The sequence below is a fragment of the Glycine soja genome, chromosome 17 (genome assembly GCF_004193775.1).
Source record: "Glycine soja cultivar W05 chromosome 17, ASM419377v2, whole genome shotgun sequence".
Classification (NCBI taxonomy): Eukaryota; Viridiplantae; Streptophyta; class Magnoliopsida; order Fabales; family Fabaceae; genus Glycine; species Glycine soja.
The window spans coordinates 14,009,724-14,018,791 of NC_041018.1; positions in this window are offsets into that span (position 1 = coordinate 14,009,724).

Below are 9,068 nucleotides of genomic sequence, written 5' to 3' on the forward strand. Positions count from 1 at the left end.
CATGACTATACTTCCTTTGGTGAGCTTCCACTTTCCTTCACCAAAGTAGTTCATCAGACCAGCATCGTCTAGCTTCCCAGCGGAGATAAGATTGAGATGCATAGCCGGGACATGCCTCACATCTTTTAGGACAAGCTTGCATCTGGTGCTTGTTGTTAGGGTGATGTTTCCTATCCCGACGATCTTGCTCCTATCTTGATTTCCCATTTTCACCGTGCCAAAGTCACTGCTTTGGTAGGATGAGAATAAATTTCCATGTAGAGTAACATGGAAAGAGGCACCAGAATCAACAACCCAAGAACTATCATCACAAGCAATGTTTAGGATATTACCTTCACCAACGAGATATAACAAATCTTCTTTTGAAACTACGACAGTAGTATTCTTCTCTTCTTGCTTCTTTGTTGGGCTGACTTGGTCTGACTTAACGTTACCGGCCTTTTGATCTCTCTTGAAGGATCAACATTCTATTTTTCTGTGGCCTATCCTTCCACAGTAGTAGCATGTAATTTTTTAGCGTGATTTGGATCTACCTCGAGATTGATGTGGATCTCGACTCTTATTACATCCACGAGTCTCATTCCTACCCCGATTCTCAATAACATTAGCCTCGGGATGGATAGACTCACCTCTTTGCTTCTTCACCAAGAAGGTTGTCACTGACTTATCCATGGTGAGCTTTCCTTTCGGAGCTGAGTTAATAAGTGTAACCACAAGTGTGTCTCAATTTTCCAGCAAGGAACTAAGGAGTAGAAAGGCTTGCAACTCATCATCAATCTTCATCTCAATTTTGGTTAATTAATTTACGAGCTCTTTAAAATTATTTAAGTGCTCAATCATACTATGACCATCCTTATACTCCAACTTCACCAACCGTCGAACTAAATTGGCTTTATTACGAGGTGTTTTCTTTTGAATCATGGACTCAAGCTTTATCCATAATTCATAAGCATTTGTGTAAGTAGAAAAATGCTCAAAGAGAGTTTTGTCAATGTACTTACGAATCATAGCAACGACCTTCTGATTTAGTAACTCCCACTGAGCATCACTCTTACCTTCTACCTTGTCTATGTAGATGATGGTCTCATGCAAATCCTTGCAGTATAGATGATCCTCCACCATCGGCTTCCAATATGAGTAGTTGTTAGTCATGAGCTTGAACATGTCTTCATCATGAGCGACGTTATCCTCCATCTTGAACTGCACGAGCTAATGACGACTTTGGATGAACCTAGCTCTGATACCACTATTGGGAAAACTCGAACTTTCCCGTTTCATGAAGTTAAGATAGGCACTTAGTAATTAAAGGTAGTAATGGGAGCACATGATTATAATTCTCCAATATGAAGATTCTTCCACTATACAAAAAAAATAGTAGGGTTACAAGGATGTGTTTACTAAATTGACTCACTCTACGATGGCTCACTCAAGCTTGAGGATAGAGACTTTCCAAGCTATTTATCTTCTCTCTCAAAGAGGCTCTCTAACTTTCTAGCTTTCTCACTCTAAAAATTGGATTCACTCTTGTCTTGGATGGTTAGGAATGAAGGCTCCTACCTTTATTTATACTACTCCACCTCCACAATGAATGGTGGAGATTACTTGTATCCTAAGGTAGAGATTAATTCTCTAGAATGCTTCACACATTCTAGGAGTCTCTACACTCTTCTACTCCCTTCCATATCCTTCCATACTCTTCCATAAGGTTTCACACATCTCCAGAATATTTCAGAGGTTTCCATCTTCTTCCACAAGCTTCTAGCGAGTTCTACACTACTCTAGAGTTTTCTAGGACGTTCTAGAAAATTCTACACTTTTCTAGAAAGTTCTAGAATTTTCTATAACCACTCCAATTAAGGAGGGATCCCAACATAAAAATAGATAACCTAAGAATAAATATTTGTCGAATAAAAAACATTAATATGCTATAAATTTGCTACAATATATTTTTGAATTTATAATTGAGATTGTGATCAACACTGTGAATAGTGAAATAATATAGTTAAGATTAGATCTAAAAGTTTTTCACACAAATAATTCAAAAAAAATTAATTATTTACACAAGTAATATGATTAAAAAATTATTTACGTGGATGATACAAATTATTGTTCACGTTGAGAAATCGATTTCTCAAAAACCGATTTCTTAACGTGAATAATTTTTTTGTCTGCCTTAGTTTAAAAATCGGTTCTTAGAAATCGATTTTTGAACTAAGGTTTTTTTACAACACACGTTATAATGTGTTTTTAATATTTTTTAATCAATGTTAGAAAATCAGTTTTCTAGGAACCGATTTCATAACATGATTTTTCTTTTTATTTTTTTGTTATTTATTTTTAATATTTTTGTTTTTTAAAATTTTTCCTTTTTAATTATCTATATTTTTGTTTAAATTGGTTAAACTGAAAATAATTTGTAGTTTGAGAAGATTTTATATTATTTTTGTTATTTCTTTTAATTTTATTTGTAGTTTAAAATGAAATAAAGTTAATTTAAAAGAAAATGTTGTTAAAAACAATTTTAAGATAATACTTCTACTATATTATTTATTTTTTATTCTTATGTATTTTCATCTTGATCATGTTTTGAGTAATAATAATTTTAATTTTTATAGATTATAGTTTATTTTACATAGATTTTTTTTCCAATGATTTATGAGTTTATTATCCAATATAAAAAAAATCAGATTTAAATAATAAAATTAATATAAAATAGATCTATAAATAGATTAATAAACCAAACTAAACTTTTAAATAGATTAAATGAAACTTAAAAATAAAATCTATAACAGATAATAGAAATTTTTAAAGTAATTTCTTGCATATTCATAATTTTATTGTATGTCTCTCTCTTTTAAATCACTTATTTATTTTTATTTTCATCTTTAAATTAAATTTTAATATTTTTATAGTTAAAAATAAATTTTTATCACAATTTTAGTTATTCATTATAAAATTAAAATATAATTTATTTATTTAAATATATGTTTGTTTATTATGAATTATTAAAAATATTTATTTATTATTGTTTTCAATTAAATAAAAACATTTAGCTTATTAAAAATAAGTGGAGAAAAATAGAAATGGTAACAAAAAGAAAAAGAGAAACTAGCAAATGAGCAAAAGATGATAAAAAAAATATAAGAAATGGTTTAAATTAGTGTGCTCAACTGCTCATTATTAGTATTGAATAAAATAATATAGTTCATGTATTGACAATGTTAGCAGCATTTTTCCTTTTACAATTAACCTTATTCAACTAATTATAGTACAAGTTACGTCTTTCAATAAAAGTTGAAGTGAACTTTTTCAAAAGATTTTTGGCTTAGTTTGTCCGAGAATCCATCGCTTTGCAAAGGTTGGAAGTGTGTTCAATCAATGCAGAGGACACTAGTAGGTTCACTAGATGGGACTCGACATGTGTAGTGTTTCTGTATTTTGTTATTCCCATGAGTCCATAAGCATTAGCTAGTTTCATTGGAATTAAAGGTTGGTAATAATAGCTTGACTTGTTTTGCCCATAAAGCAAGTAAAAATAGCTCCTACAATTGCAACTACAAGCCAAATAGGGATCACGTGCAAATTTCTCCCTCAACAACACATACACTGACCACATGAGTGTTTTTATTCCTTTGTGTTTTCATTTTATTCGATGATTAAAATACATATTTGAAATTTAAAAAAAAAAACATATGTAACCAACAGGTTGAATTGGACTAAAATATTTAAAATACAAAATATTTTAAAATCACCAACAACAAAACAAAATATTTAAATTTGAAACAAAACAACAAAGGAATCTTAGACCAAGAACTGTGTGGCAATTCCCGGAATTTGTCACGGTCACACCACCTTTTATTCAGCCTAACTGTGAAATCTCCAGCGGACCGAACCTCTCTCAGGTTTATTGTCTCTTAGACCAAGAACCGTGTGTCGCATTGATTGAACTCAAGAACAATGTGAGTGTTTGTCTTTCTTTGTGTGTCATCGATGGCTTTTTTTAGTACTTGAGTATAAACTTGGCCACATGCAAGCATTACTTCGACTTCTCTTCCTCCTTTGTTGAACAATGCATTACACCTTAGATATGTTAATTTTACTAGCGCACCTATTGGAAGATTTCTTGATTTCTTGAGTATCGAATTAATCGACTCAGCAAGATTGGTGGTCATGTGCCTCCATCGCCGATCACCATCCTTGCGAGAGTCCATTTTTCTCGCGAAATCTTGCTGAGCCAATTAATTGCTCGATTAGCATCTGCTTCCTCCCTCATAATGTTGTAGTAGTGATTGAACGTAGGCTCTATCCTTGCATATGCTGAGTAGTGATAAACATACAATTTCAATATTGTGAATAATACAAAATGAAGTGATATTTAATATGAAGAGAAAAAAGTTTGTCACTCACCCATATTGATAATTAGTTTTTTGATGACATTGTTCTTATAACTCCTCATGTAATTCTGTGCAATTTGTCGAATGCAGAACACATGCGTAGAATTTTGTGTTGTTCATCCACTATCACGTCTTGAGTAGATATTTTTTATTGACGCGTGTCTATCTGAAATCAAACCACATACCATGTTATGGGGTGACAAGCCTTTTAAAATTTGGAGGATGAAAAGTCATGCTCTCGCTAATTCACTCTCGACAACAACCAAGGCTATTAGAAGGATTTTATTGTTGCCATCTTGTGCAACTGCTACAAGAAGGGTCCCCTTGTACTTACCGTACAACCATGTTCCATCAATCTAAACCATGGGCTTGCAATATTGAAACTCATTGATACATAGTATGAAACTCCAAAAAAGACAATGAAACATCACGAAACCCTCTACTGCTTGACCTTTTTTTGGTGGCATTGGCAGTGTTTCCTTTTCCACAACCATACCAAGAAGAAATTGTTGCACTAGTTGTTGTAGATGTTTTCAATAGCCTTTTGCATTGCCAACCATGCTTTGTGGTACGTGGTGGTGTATCCTTCAATGCTTTTGATGTGTGCTATCAATACTCGCACTGAAGTTGATGGATTATTTTCAATCAAGCTGTGAATGCTTTTACTGATGAACAAATGACATTTTTGTAAGATCTTGTGAGATTGATGGATTCGAACATGTATGGGGTTCACGGAGCTTTCTTATTCCCCACCACTTACTTGCCAGGATGTTGATGCCCTGCACCTCCAAGCATAATTATCGTCATTACAAATGATAATTAGTTTTGTTGGGTTCAATAGTTGTGTCTTGTAGTTAGCTCTTTTGCTCACATGATACTACTGCAAAGCACGTTGGACTTCTTTGTGATCCAAGCTATGGTTGTATTCAGAATCTTGAAAATTTGATTCTTCAAAATTTTGCATGTGTGGTGGTATGTAGTATGGTGGTATGGTTATTATTGGTAGAACATGTTCAACTTCTTCCTCATCATCATCCTCTTGTGGTTGATTTTGTAGAACTTTGTCTTCATCCTCAATAAAGGGACAGAGTTCTTCGTTAGGTAAGCCAAGCTCTATTGTAAACTCGGGCTCGTTTGTTTGGGTTGATGAGGTAGGATCTACTGTGAGGTAGGCTCTACTATAGGGGTACTCAAGTATGGGTGAGGTTGATCCTCAGTAGCATCAAATGCTTGAGTCTAAAAAATTGGTGGAAAATGGTGCAGAAAGAAGTTGGGTAAAAGAATATGAGTTTAGTTCAAATAAATTTTATTGTGGTTGGGTTAAAGCAAAAGTGTCTTGGGTTGCATCGGATGTGTGTGAATAATGGGATTAAGGATAATATTGTGGTTGATGAGGTACTGGTTAAGGGTTTGGGGTGGGAAGTGTATGTAGCTTAATGTTTGCATACAATTCAGAGCATTGAAGAATCTGACTTTGGCGAACACTAGAAATCATACCTTTGACTTCTTCGTCGTTAACAAGTTGCATTGCGATAAACTTGAGCATTCCACACCCCACTACGTGTGGGTATGGTCATGAAATACCGTATACTTGGTCCAATGGTTGAAAATGGAGCCTTTCATGGATTTTTCTTTTCAAGGCTTGAAGTGTGAGGATTCACTTTGTTTGAAAAAACAATGGTGGGGACATTGAAACATATTTCCTTCATCTATTTTGATTATTTGACCATTGTAGTGCACTAACCATTTGACATATGAGGAAGACATGTTGTGTAATAGAGAAAGAAATGTGGCAAAGGGTGTTGTGCGGATGTGTTAAACAAAGGTGAATATGACTTCTATATATAAGGGTCAGGGTTAAAGGTATACAACCTATGGTTAGGGTTTGAAGCATTGGATTTCCTAACGTGAATAAATGATGATGAATGTGTGAACCCATGAGTGAGAGAAAAAGAAAAAAAGAAGAAAGATTAAAGAAAAGAAGTTCACTTTCCTCTTAAGTGTAGGGTACAGGGTTAAAGTAAAGGGTGTACGACCTAGGGTTAGGGCTAAGGTTTAGGGTTTGAAGCATTGGATTTTCTAACATGAATAAATGAGGATGAAGTTATGAACCCATGAGTGAGAGAAAAAGAAGAAAAGAAGAAACATTAGAGAAAAAAGTTATTTCTCCTCTTAAGTGTAGGGTCTAGGGTCAAAGTAAAGGGTCTACGACCTAGGGTTAGGGCTAAGATTTAGGGTTTGAAGCATTGGATTTTCTAACATGAATAAATGAGGATGAAGTTATGAACCCATGAGTGAGAGAAAAAGAAGAAAAGAAGAAACATTAGAGAAAAAAGTTATTTCTCCTCTTAAGTGTAGGGTCTAGGGTCAAAGTAAAGGGTCTACGACCTAGGGTTAGGGCTAAGATTTAGGGTTTGAAGAATTGAATTTCCTTATGTGAATAAATGAGGATGAAGTTGTGAACCTGTGAGTGAGAGAAAAAGATGAAAAGAAAAAAACATCAGAGAAAAGAAGTTTTTTCTCCTCTTAAGTGTGGGGTCTAAGGTCAGAGTTAAGGACTTACAACCTAGGGTTAGGGCTAGATTATAGGATTTAGTGTCCATGGATCAGTTAATATACTATGGTTAGGGGTTTTGCGACAAACATATGGATCGGGGTTGAGAATTAGGGCAAAAATAAGAAAAAATTACTAAGACTTGAAGATTTCAGTCCATGATGACAACTTTTGGCACTTAGATTATTATTTGCATCAGTTGTTTTGGTTAAAATAATGTCTCGTTCTCATAGCTCTCATGTCGATGAAGCCATTAAAATAACTTTCAAGTCTCGATTCAACCCTAAAATGGATTAACGAAGTGGTCAAAAACAAGAAAAAATTACTAAGACTTGAAGATATCAATCTATGAGGACAACTTTTGGCACTTAGATTGTTATTAGTATCAACTATTTTGATTAAAATAATGTTTCATTCCTGTAGTTTTCATGTTAATTTAGCCATTAAGACAAATTTCGAGTCTTAATTCGACCCACAATTGCATTAACGAAGTGGCCAAAACAAGAAAAAATTACTAACACTTGAAGATTTCAATCGATACTTCAATCTTTTGGCATTAAAACACACATGACGAAAACTCGGAAATACAACAATGAAAAACACATATGACAAATACAAATCATTAAATACTAAAATAACGATCAAATAAATTGGGGGTTGGGGGAGGGATTTCTTTAAAACTCGATTCAAGGTTCATTGTTTCATCGAGGTATTCATCCAAATCTTCTAAGTTCAAAGAGCTGACATAAATTGATGGTGGGTGTGCACATGTTTGTGTGGGTGTGTCTGGGGTGGCAATACATAACTCCAGGCATGTGAGCTTGGAGATTCATGCGAACATAAAAAACATAATCATTATGTCCTCATCATCATGCAACATGCATCCCCTGTACTGGCCACAATCACCAACAAATGATGCAAGTAATCGAAAATGTATATCCTTGGTCACCTTACCATTTGGTAGACTAATCATGTTTCCAATAGCTTGCTTCAAGGCATCAAATGACATTTTTTGTCAAGTTGAACGATCTTTGGTGAACTGCTTACAAACATCAAACCATATTTAGTTTTTATGATGGTGTTATCATAATACACAATCACATTGACTGATGATGAAGTCATGGTTTAGGGTTTAGGGTAGCAAAAAGGTTTCTGATTAAGGTGATGGATCAGATTGCCTTAGTGCGGACCATATTTATAACATTTAATGGCTTATCATATACACTTCAAAAAGAATGGTCAAGATCCCACAAATAAAATGAACGGCCTAGATATCACTAATTGGAGCAACACACGTTGAACGACCAAGATCCCACCAACTAAATGAACGGCTAAGATATAACCGATTAGAGCAATGCACGTTGAATGACCAAGATCCCACCGAATGAATTATGTTACTGTTAGAACAATGCATGTACTGTCATCATATACACTAACTCACAGACTCACTTTCTCTCATTCATATATATCCCTTTTTAACTTCTTCTTGACGTTAGTATCAAAGCCTAAACAATGGCATTTACAACTGCTCCTCTTCTTTGGAAACAACACATTCATAGATCTGGAGAATTATGTAATACATTCTGCTTAATTAAATGTTAATTATGTTATGATTAACAAATAATGTTGTTGTTATTATTTTGATTTCTGCAGGTAGCAGACGATGTAATCCAGTCATATGCTTAGGCTATGCCTTCTCCTGATCCTAAAATTGAACTTTTGTTGGTTCAAGCTGGGTTTTCATATATTTCAAAGCTCGAACAAGTTAAAATTGACAATGCATTAGTGACTGCTTTGCTTGAAAGGTGGAGACATGTGTCACACGTTTAATCTTCCTGTTCGTGAATGCACAATCATCTTACGCGTTGATGGAAGACCAATTACTGGCCCAACATATTATGATTGGGAAGAAATGTGCACATAATATATAGGTGATGTTCCCCTAGAGAATGCACTGTGGGATCAACACTTAAATTAAAATTGTTAAAAGAAAACATGTTGACTCTCCCAGTAGAACCCATACCACAACAACTAGCGGTCCATTGTAGGACATACATTTTAGAATTGATTGGTGGGGTGTTGATGTCAAACAAGTCAGGGGACAGAGTTCACCTGATGTA